We start from the raw sequence: 11913 nt of genomic DNA, 5'->3' as shown, positions 1-11913 counted from the left end.
ACAAGCATCACCATAAATATTTGAAATATATAAAATAGGTAAATTCTATGATATGAATTTTAAAAGACAAGATAATAATTCATACCATACAAAATATAAATAATATCATCGTATATACACATCTTAAAAGATATTATGTTTTTCATATACTAAAGTGTGTAATTTCACTTGCTGATAAGATGTTTAACATTGGTTTCAGGTGAAATACAACAAATGGGATGGTTGATAATATGAAGTCTTCGGATTGGAATATTGAACTCATTTTGATAACACCGATTGTTATAAGCTTGGAATATTGAATTCATTTTGATAAAACCGGTTGTTATAAGTATGGGTCGACTTTAAATGTGCTACGCACCGATGTGCTTGTTTTTTTAGGTAAAGTGTATAAACTTTGATGGAATCAGAGATGGTGTCGCATATTGCATGATATAATTTGAAGATTTAGGACCCAACTTTGATATATTTAGTATCTGTTTTTCAATTTTTTAATAACACCTCCTATCCTTATGTAATTTGCCCCATGATTAATTTAAGTATTCATTCATTTATAAAAAAAATTAAATTGCTATTAAAAAACTTAGTCATTGAAACTAGAGTTCACATATTTTGCAATGTTTGAGCGGTCGGAGCGTGTCCTAGATGGACGTCCTAGATGGTTTACTAGAACACAGCCACAAACAGCATTAGATGCTCTAGATGGACTAGATGCCCTAGATGGCTCAACCATTGGTTTATGAGTAGGGCTGTTCACGAGCCGAGCCGAACCGAGCAGACCTTTGGTCGTGTTTGGCTCGTTTTCAAACCGAACCGAGCGGAGCGGCTCATTTAAAACCGAGCATCAAATCAAGCGAGCATTTTTCGAGCAGTAAAAATTCCGAGCGAGCGTCGAGCGATTTGGACAACCGTGTCGCCCAATTTAAATTTGCTGAGAGAGATAGTGACAATGTTGGGTTTCAAGTTTTTATGTCTTTAAAAACATGCACATTTCATGGCATAATATTTTTCTTATAAATAACATTGCTGTGGCTGACGAGGCTATTATCATATTGCACGAACAATGACGTTGAGAGCAGGAGACGGTCGACTTAGGGTAACAACAAGAAACATTGAGGCGATGAACAGACTGTCGTTTATCAGTTTAGGGTTTACCTTTTAGTTTTGATTTTAAATTTTTATTGGCGTGATTGGGCCCGTACGTATAGATATAGTTGTAAATTTGTATATAGTTGACCAAAATCTAATAGACTGGTATATATAAAACTATAAATTTAATTTATATTTAAGTATATATGTATGTGTAAGTATGTGTATATATATAGGTGTAGGATAAGGATCATTACAGAACACTAATTATTGCAAGAACAAAAAGAACAACTCTAAATCACTAAATTTTGGGATTTAAGGTTCATATTTCTTAAAATTTATGTTTCTTACATTCATATATGTATTATATATACATAAAAAATCATATATTTTTCTCTACACATAGTCTACATACATGTAGGTAATTTAGCCTACACATAACCTACATGTGTGTAGGTTATTTAAAAACTAAAGATTTTTCGTATTTTGTTTTAAATTCTAGTGTGAGAAACAATAAATCTTACATTTATAACATTTTCATTTACTTTTTAGGTTTTTACGATTGAAAAAATGAGTGATTCATTTTGTTCTGTGTGTTCTCGCAATATTTAGTGTTCTGCATAGAACCTTCCCCTATAGGTGTATGTGTGTATATATATGTATAATTTATATTTGTGTATATACATGTTTATAGATGTATGTGTATATGTATATGTATATGTATATGTATATGTATATGGCCCTATATGGTGTAAGTATCTATGGAAAACCCATTTAATCTAGAAAACTTAGGAAACCTGAATTGTGTGGTCAAGATTGATCCACATCATATCTTTAAACACATGTTTAAAGGGCAAATTAGTCATTTGTTCAAGCCACCATTTCACTCTCTCCCCCATCCCATCAAGTCATTTATTACCCATCATTTCATTCTCCCTCTTTCTTCTTTCTTCTTCTTTTAGAATTCAAAATATATCATTCTATCTCTTTCTTCTTCTTCTGTAAATTCACCATCATCATCATCATTCATTCTATCTCTCTCTCCATGTTTCAAAATAAACACCAAGAACACACACAAGTGTGTGTGAGAGAGTTCAGGAGGTAGAGAGAGAGATTTAAGAGAGAGAAGAAGTCGACGATGGACGACGGACAAGCCGTCGTCTACAGCGGTGGAGGTTCTCCGACGAACCGTCGGTGTCGACGACGGTGTTACAGGCAACCGGAGTGGGGATTCTGATTACAAGCCTTCGTCTACAGCGATGGAGGTTCTCCGACGAACCGTCGGTGCCGACGACGGTGTTACAGGCAACCGGAGTGGGGATTCTGATTTTAGCTCAGTTCAGATTCGAGTCAGCCGCAGATCGGGACTCGGTTCAGGTTTCCGGTTAGTGATCCAGTCCAAGTATGGTTCAGTCTTTTTGGATTCTCTTGTTTTATTTTGGTTTGGATTCTCTGGTTTTATACTCGGTTAGGTGTCATTTGGTTTGGATTCTTTGGTTTTTTTTTCAGTCTTTTTTAATTTGTGATTATTGTTTGTTTAGGACTGTTCAAATGTTATTTTTTCTCTGTTTAAGCGGTTTGGTTTGGTAATGTTGTTAGATTTAGTATTGAGATTGTGTTTTTAGTGTCGGATTAGCTGAATGTGGGCATTTTTTTGTTAAAATGTGAAGGCGTAGGGTGGAAAGGTGTGTGCAGAAAAAATGCAACGTCCTGAGTGCATCAGAGAGTGTGATTGTGTAGTTTCGGTGCAGAATACAGTTTCAGGTAACACTTTGTAGTGAGGGCGTTGCTTGACGAAAAGAAGATAGTTGTTGACGATTGTGTAGTTTCGGTGCAGAATACAGTTTCAGGTAACATGTGTTACCTATCTCGTACCTGTTTGTTGTGTTAAATAACTCCGGAAATATTACTTGTGTTATTATGTATTTACTATGGCTGTTGTATTTGCAAGAGTGAGGAGAATGACCAGGTCCGTGACGGGTAGGCTGGCTAATAAGCGAAAGCAGAACGATAAAGAAACAGAACGATAACGAAAGAAGGTAGATGGAGAAACCGATGAAGAATGGGAACAAGAAGTCGATGAAGGGCAAGTGGTGGGTACCTTTGATGTTGTACAGAAGTTACCCTCCAGTGTAACACATGTTACAAACATGTGCTACATATGTTCAACCTCTTTGTTACAAAAAATCGGGGCTGCACATATGTAACACGTGTTACAACAGGTTTTTACCTACTTGCACGTCTCTATTACAAATGGATGAAAACAGTTTTTTTAAAACATCCACGGTGTAACACTTGTTTATTTGAAAGTTCTTAAAACAACCATTGTAACACGTGTTACATCTTTTTACTCAGCTGTGCATTTTCCTTTTTATAATCCCATCCTCAACGTAAAGATACATCCAATGTAACACGTGTTACAAAAGAAAATTACCTACTTACACATCTCTATTACGTTGATTTAAACAGTTATTTAAAAACATCCACTTTGCAACACTTGTTTATTTGAAAGTTCTTAAAACAACCGTTGTAACACGTGTTACAACTTTTTTAGTGTTGTGCATTTTCCTTTTATAATCCCATCTTCAGCTTGAAGATACATCCAATGCAACACGTGTTAGGTTTTTTACGTGTTACAAAAGGTTTTTACTTAATGTAATAGTAAGTTTAAATGTTAAAACGTTTTTTTAAGATTGGTTGTTAAATGTTAAAATGTATAAACTTCATAATTTATTTGGAATATCTCGTTTATTTTACAAATAAAAAGTCGTGTTTTTTTTGGTGGGATAATTAGCTACATATGCAGTAAACGTTACCCAAGTTACTTGTAGTTACCCCAACCCTTTTTTGGACACAAAGGGGGGTTGCACATATGTAACACATGTTTGTAACATGTGTTACACTAGAGAGGTAACACATGTATAGCCACGTTACATATGTTACATAGGAGATTAATAAGTTTTAACTATAGAAACTAATATTGATGTACTTATTTTGTTCACAGGTGAAAAAATGTTTTGTGTTCAAGATGAAGATGGTTATCAAGAAGCGAAGCCCGCCGAAGGATTACAACGCATCATCAGGTTTTCGTGGTGACGATGGTGTGTTTTTTGGTTGGCTGCTATGTGTTGTGAAGATGGATGTTGTTGTGAAGACCATTTTTTAGAAGCATTACAACTATTGATATAAAATTCATTTTTATTTTCATTTTCATTGTTAGTATGCCCATTTTTGGATGAATACGGATGTTGATGTGACGGCAATTTTTTTTGGGATGCAACAACTATATGTAACATGTGTAACCTTGACGTTGTAACACATGTAACACCTATATGTAACATGTGTAAGATGGCTATACATGTGTTACATTTGTTGCCCCATAGTGTAACATATGTTACATATGTCAGTCCCTTTGGTGTCAATTTAAACTTAGTAAAATTACATATGTAACAACATTACGTCATCCAAAATGTCATATCAATGAACAAACAAGTAATATATGTAACTATAAGTATATGAGACTAGCGTAACGAATTAAAGGGACAAACGATACACTTCATGTTACATATGTACCTAGAGTTGTTATTAACAATGTTATTAGTAGATAAAAAAACTGCATTAACATATATTTTTTACATTGAACCCAACTTATTGGTCATAAGTCTTATACATGGCAAGAAGTTCTTTCAGTGTGACATATGATTTAACATTAATAGGATGATATTGCTCGTTGACATTCGGTGTCCACAATTTAGTGCCATTAGAAGACTCGTAAAGATGGTAATGTGGAGTATGTTCTAGATCATCTGTGGACATAGGGATGGATGTTAGTATAAGTTTACGTGCATTATGAACGTTGTAATACGTTTAGCACCCTAGGGTAACAAAAAAAAGATCACACGTGACACTTGTCGCCATGTTACACATGTTAATTGTGTGTGCACATGTAACATCTTATCTACAACGTTTGTAACATCCTTAAAAGTTGTGTTCCTACTATGCTTTATATTTTTTAAGTACTTATAGGTAAACATGTTTTTTAAGATACAACATGTAACATGTGTTACACCGAAATGTTACACAAGTGTTTCCAGTTTACACATGTTACGTCTTGTGTAACTCTGCTTTATATTTTGTAAGTGTTTCCAGTTTCCAGTTTAAACATGTTTTAAAGATACAACCTGTAACATGTAAGTATTTATAGGTAAACATGTTTTAAAGATACAACCGTATCACCTTACAAGTTATATGTTTTGCTGACAAACGCCATGTCACACATGTTACACACTATAGAGTGAAACAACAGTATTGAACGCTGCTACACATTTCCCCTTCTGTCATAACATGTGCAACCTTTTTGGGGGTTTCGATGTTGTAGGTTTATACAGACTTAAATATATACAAATGATACAAAAATGATCATACATGTGCTACCCTCTAGTGTAACATAAGTTACAAACATGTCTTACATATGTGCAGCCCCGATTTTTGGTAACAAAGGGGTTGAACATATGTAACACATGTTTGTAACATGTGTTACACTAGAGGGTAACTTCTGTACAACGTCAAATGTACCCACCACCTGCCCTTCATCGACTTCTTGTTCCCCTTCTTCATCGGTTTCTCCATCTTCCTGCCAAGATCCCTTCTCGTTTGGCTGCAACTGCTATGGTCAAGTCATAATAACACAAGTTACAGTCCAGTATTTTTAATTTACTAATTAAAAAACAATAGTAGTAACATCACTAACACTAGTTACCTTCTACCCAATTATGCCCTGAACTTGAAAACTCCCCAAATTTTGAGTTTTTATCTGCATCATTTCACACATAAAAAAAACTAAGCAAAACCACCCAAAAAAAGGTTACATATGTAAACAGTTACCATACACTTCAAACAACTACTATCCGGTAGAACCAACTCCCTCGCTGCAAGCACTAAACAAACATGTAACATATGTTAGCACAACCTTTCGTATTTGTTTGACGTCGTATAGCTTTTGTTTTTGTTTTCTAGACTGGACAGTTGTACTCCCCACAACAATTGTTTTAGATGTGTTACCCTTAAGTGTAACACACGTTACAAACATGTGTTACATATGTGTAGCTCCTTTTTGTGTCCAAGAAAGGGCTGGTTTTAACATAGGTAACACGTGTAACATTATTACAACATATGTAGCTAATTATGCTAGCAAGACATTTCAACTAACAACCCATTTAAAATAAATTTCAACCCATTTAAAATTACATTTCAACTTGTAAGCTAAGAACAACTGATAATATAAAAAAAAAAAATGATTTTAATACAAAAATAAAAACCTGTAAACTACATAAACATTTACCCATTAGTAGACCATTTTGTGCACACAAAAACATATTAACAACAGCCTTAACAAAAAAAGGTTACTAAGTAAAACCTCTAGTGTAACACACGTTACAAACATGTGTTACATATGTGTAGCTCCTTTTGTGTCCAAGAAAGGGCTGATTTTAACATAAGTAACATGTGTAACATTGTCACAACATATGTAGCAGCAAAAAGAACTACTTTTTATATATAAAATGAACGAGATCATTACTACATAAACATGATTTTAATACAAAAAACAAAAACCTGTAACTACTAAACATTTACCATTACTAGACCACTTTGAGCACACAAAAACATATTAACAACAACCTTAACAAAAAAAATCAAGGTAAATTAGTTCAAACCTGCTTCTCTCTCACACACTTGTGTGTGTGTTCTTGGTGTTCGAGAACACGATGAAGATTGTTGTCTCTCTATCTAAAATCAAGGTAAATTAGGTTCAAACATGCTTCTCTCTCACATACTTGTGCGTGTGTTCTTGGTGTTCGAGATGAACACGATGAAGATTGTTGTTCCTCTCTCTAAATCTGCTTCTCTATCATGTTCATCTTCAAATCTGCTTCTCTCTCATGTTCATCTTCAAATATGCTTCTGCACTTCCTTCTTGTTTTCTTCCATTTTCCGGTGACTTTTACCGGATGATAACAACTGAAATGTTGCTCTCATATCTAGGGATTTCGATTCACCGTCGCACCTTGTTTTTATCTTGTTTCGCGATTCACCGTAGCACCTTTTTCTTCTTCTCCGGCGAGACTTCTTCTTCTCCGGCGAATGGATGACGATGATGATGATGATGGTGGTGACTTCTTCTTCTCCGGCGAGACTTCTTCTTCTCCGGCGAGACTTCTCTCTTAAATCTCTCTCTCTACCTCCTGAACTCTCACACACACACTTGTATGTGTTCTTGGTGTTTATTTTGAAACATGGAGAGAGAGAATGGATGATGATGATGATGATGATGATGGTGAATTTACAGAAGAAGAAGAATGAAGAGAGAGAATGAGATATTTTGAATTCTCAAAAAGAAGAAAGAAGAAAGAGAGAGAATGATGATGGTTTGATGGTGATGGTGACAATTAAAGAAGAGAGAGAAAGAGATATTTTAATATATGGTTTGTACTTACTTTGACTTCTTTTGGACAAATGTAATCATATCATATGTAATTTTACCCATATGCCCTTGAACTAACTTTATTGAATTTATCATGTATTTAATTTAATTCAAAAAGGTTTCAAATTTTATGAGCTATTGGATGATCTTGATCAATGGTCATAGATTGGGTTTCCTAGGTTTTCTTAGTACAAATAAGTTTTCTATACATCCATGCCCTATGTATATGTATATGTATATGTATATGTATATGTATTTGTATATGTATATGTATGTATATGTATATGTATATGTATATGTATATGTATATGTATATGTATATGTATATGTATATATACTAATTAATATAATAATTCGAATCGAACCGAGTCGAGCGGACCTTTGCTCATGCTTGGCTCGTTTACAAACCGAACCGAGCAGAGCGGCTCATTTACAACCGAGCGTCAAATCGAACGAGCATTTTCCGAGCAATTTCCGAACGAACGTCGAGCGAGCGGTGAACGGCGAGCGATTTGAAGGGCCCTATTTATGAGCCGACGCTAAATAAAAAGTGGAATAGTAAAATTTAACTCTATTGTTTTCACTATATATACAAATATACACTTCTATTGTTTTACGCTTCTACTTCTATTTTATTTTCTATTTGTACAATCAATATTATCTCTTACAAAAACCCATTCACATAGAGGGATTAAGTAAAAAACACACAACTTCAAAGCATAAACAATATCGGCTAAAGGTGAGTTAGCCAAACTAAACCTATTCCAACCCTAACCTATGCAATATCATATAGAATCGTCATTCGAGATACATTGGGTAATCCGGCTTGAAGTGGCTTGAATTTCATCTACAAGACAAAACACCGTTAGGACTCGTTACCCTTCGGCGTGAGAATAAGTATTCATTTGTGGGAGTAAAAGTGTCCAACAATATCAACCACCCATTTATGAAACGGCCATGCAGCGGTAACAGGTGTAAAATTGTTCCTGGGTGCAAGGTCTGCGGCGCGTAACGTTGGCAACTCATGCATTTCCGTAGTTCTTTAAAAGCGTACTCCTGCATTCTTGGCCAATAATATCATGCGTTAGTTATTGTGGCTACCACAGATCTAGGTCCAGCATGAATCCCACAGATCCCCTCGTGTATTTCCTTGATCAAGTATGCGGCTTCCGTCGGGGTGGCGCAACGCAATAGCGGACCCAGATATGACTTTATGTATAGCACGCTGTTGTTCAACTCGTACTGCAATGTCACACCCCGACCACGTGGAACAACAAAACGTGGCGGAAACGTCAGGGAGTGTTGTAACAGAATCATTGTTTCATAACACATGGAAATTGAAATATTGTTTTATTGATTAAATGGACTCATTGTTCTAATACAATCAAATAAGTACAACTATGATCTTCCAAGTTTTAAAGTTGCTAAGGCACGAGTCCATCCTAAATGTAGCATATATCAACAATCATCTCAAGACGGCACCTGAAACATGTGTAAAAATAGGTACGTCAGCATAAAAATGCCTGTGAGATACATAGGTTTTGTGAAAATGGGATTCATGACTTGAGTTTAAAGAAAACGTTTAATAACAGTCAGTCATGAACCTTGTAATTTGCTTTGTCTTGTAAATCTTTTAAAAAAAAATGGTAAAATCAGATGATATGTAAAAGTAAGAGAACACTGTGTGGTTAAATGGATAACCATGTAAAATGAGTTTGTATAAGATAAGTCGTTTGTAAGTCATTGTCTTGTGAAAAGTGTGTTATTTGTATAAAATGTTATATGACCTAAATTGAAATGATTCAAATAACGCTATGATATGTGATACCATACAAACACTTATATATAGGAAGTACCAGCGGCGTATCCACCATGCTTGTATCATATTACACCCGCCTCGTTACTTAAGTCACTTACGCAAACCAAACCACCAATATAGAATGTTCATGTTTAAACCAATAGTCCAAGGTTATTGTATAACTCAAGTTAAATGTAAACCATGTAATGTATAAACAAAAGTTATGTATGGTAAGTGAAATGAGATTTCTTAAACCACAAGTAAAAATTGTACAAAACAAGGTGTTTGAATAAATCAAAAGTTATGCTTTGTAAAATAATGTAAGGTTAAACGAATAACCTTATAGTAGCATATTAACAGTATACTTTGGATTTGTAAATAACATATTAAAAATATGTTTTGGTTTGTTGATAAAATGCATAGGTTGGTTCTGTACAATACCACACATGAGAGTATATCAAACTATACTTTTTGGGAGTATATCAAAATATATTTTAAAGGTGCGATTTAAGAATTCATTCAGACCTAGTGCATCAAACTACACCTTTGAGACTATAAGGATACCACAAAGGAAATCCCTATTTGGATGGAGAAACAAATTGGTTTCAGACATTCCATGACAACAGGAATGGGGTGTCTAGTCCTATAGCGCTATATCATACTACCAATCGGTCTGGTGAACAAAATAAGTACTATTCCAACAATTACTTTTGTAATCTTTGAGAAATCAGTGTTTAAACCATAGATAGTCATTTAGTTTGTCAAAAGATAAATACTAACATGTATAATCAATTATACTTTGAAATCATGAAAATAACAGATAGGTACACATGCTTCACCCCAAAACAGTTGAAAACAGTAAAAGAGGGGAACTATGTACTCACCTGAGATTGCTTAGAAGTTCTTGTATGAAAACCAAACAATGCTAGAGATTACGGAATATCAGACGGCACCTAATAGGTAGCTATGTTAATATACCGGACTAAATCGGAAGGATCGGATAGTATGCGGGTTCGTAAACCAAACGAGTATGGAGACTCGTGTAATATGGTTTAACAAGGCCTACATACTAAAATGAAACCTAACCTAAGTGCTTGCGACCCATCACGACCCGTTTAGGTAGCTTATGCTACCTTACGCGTCGTTCGCGTAGAACGCGTCTGGAACGCCTAACATCGTGACCACAAGGTATAACCTCGGAAGGTTATAGCTATGGTCACCTAATGTGTTTGGTCGGATCCTAATGATCGACCAAATGGGTCGGGTTCGAAAGTATAAGCGATGGTTTAGATCGCTTACCTTACGACCCTATATAAGCACTAAACTAAAAGTGACGAGCTAAGCATGTTAGAACATGCTTAACTAAGATTAGAAAACAGGTTTGGCATCAAAACAAACGGCTTTGATGCTCACGAGTAGTTTGGTTACAAAATATGCAAGAATGCACATTTTGGCCGAAACTACGACTCGTCACTGAGCCTAGATAACGTGGTAATCAGTAGGTATAGTCACTACGGACTATAACCATCGTGATCACACTCACGTTATGAAGTTCCATGAACTTCGGGTTGACCATAGGCTGGTCAATGCAGAAAGTCAACAAAACGTTGACTTTCGGACTCGAAAAGCAAATAAAAGAACGAAAGAATACTTACGGAGGGTCCCCGAATGCTAATCTAGATCAAAATGGCTCAGGTATGAAACAATGGTTCCAACTTAGAGCCTTTAGATCAGATTGTGTGAGTTTTTAGCAAAATGGGGGGGGGGGTATTTATAGGAAAGGCAAAGCCGTTAGGATCGTTTCTTGATTTTCGTGCCACGATCCTAAGCGTCCACTTGTCAAAATGTTGTGGTTACTAAAAATGGCCCTTGGCTCTTGATTGGGTGAAAGGGCATTGCCCTTTGAACGAACGAAAGGCCAACTGCAAGTGGATTCAATGAATCTGCTGTACTGGGGACTCCTTACGGACCGTATGGGTTTTGGCTTACGGTTCGTAAGCCCTTAGTTTGGCAGATTTACAGTTTTGGTCCCTGCAGCTCCAAAACTTGGTATTTGATGCATTTTTGACACGTTTAAGCCCCGTTAACCCCATTTCAAAGCTCTAAAATGATGTTAAAGTATAGGGAACTTAAAATGTGCTCAAAAATATCCCGGATGTCGGTTCGTTTGGCCGTACGGTCGCGATGTTCGGTTAATTACGACGGAATGCGCATAAGCGCGAAAGACGATCCAAATTGCATGACGAATGGATTTTTCTCATGCCATACACTAAGGCATAATATAAGGATGCTTACATAAATTTTTGGATGTCCGGATGTATTCAGAACGTAAGTTATGCGCGAAAGTGCAAACTTGTGCACTTTTTGACACTTTTAGTCCCTGAATGATCCAAAAGTTTGTTTTAGCATACCAAACACCTCAAGGCCTATTTCTAAGCTATGTAAAGGATATTTATGGTATGTTTAACTTATGGACATGTTCCGGAATGTTCGTTACAGTTCAAATTGGCATACTTTCGCAGTTTGTCAAGTTTAGTCCCTGTAAGCG

The 11913-nt window shown here is 35.7% G+C and overlaps 1 long non-coding RNA gene across 1 annotated transcript; it reads left to right on the top strand.

The window, feature by feature from the left end:
• Nucleotides 1-3042: 3042 nt before the first annotated feature.
• Nucleotides 3043-4326, top strand: LOC110938811. The gene is made up of 2 exons (XR_002591711.2): nucleotides 3043-3179; nucleotides 4115-4326. It is a non-coding gene; the product is annotated as an uncharacterized LOC110938811 (long non-coding RNA).
• Nucleotides 4327-11913: the final 7587 nt, after the last annotated feature.

The sequence above is a fragment of the Helianthus annuus genome, chromosome 5 (genome assembly GCF_002127325.2).
Source record: "Helianthus annuus cultivar XRQ/B chromosome 5, HanXRQr2.0-SUNRISE, whole genome shotgun sequence".
Taxonomy (NCBI): Eukaryota; Viridiplantae; Streptophyta; class Magnoliopsida; order Asterales; family Asteraceae; genus Helianthus; species Helianthus annuus.
The sequence above is the reverse complement of the archived record's forward strand: the minus strand, read 5'-3'. Positions and strand labels throughout refer to the sequence as shown.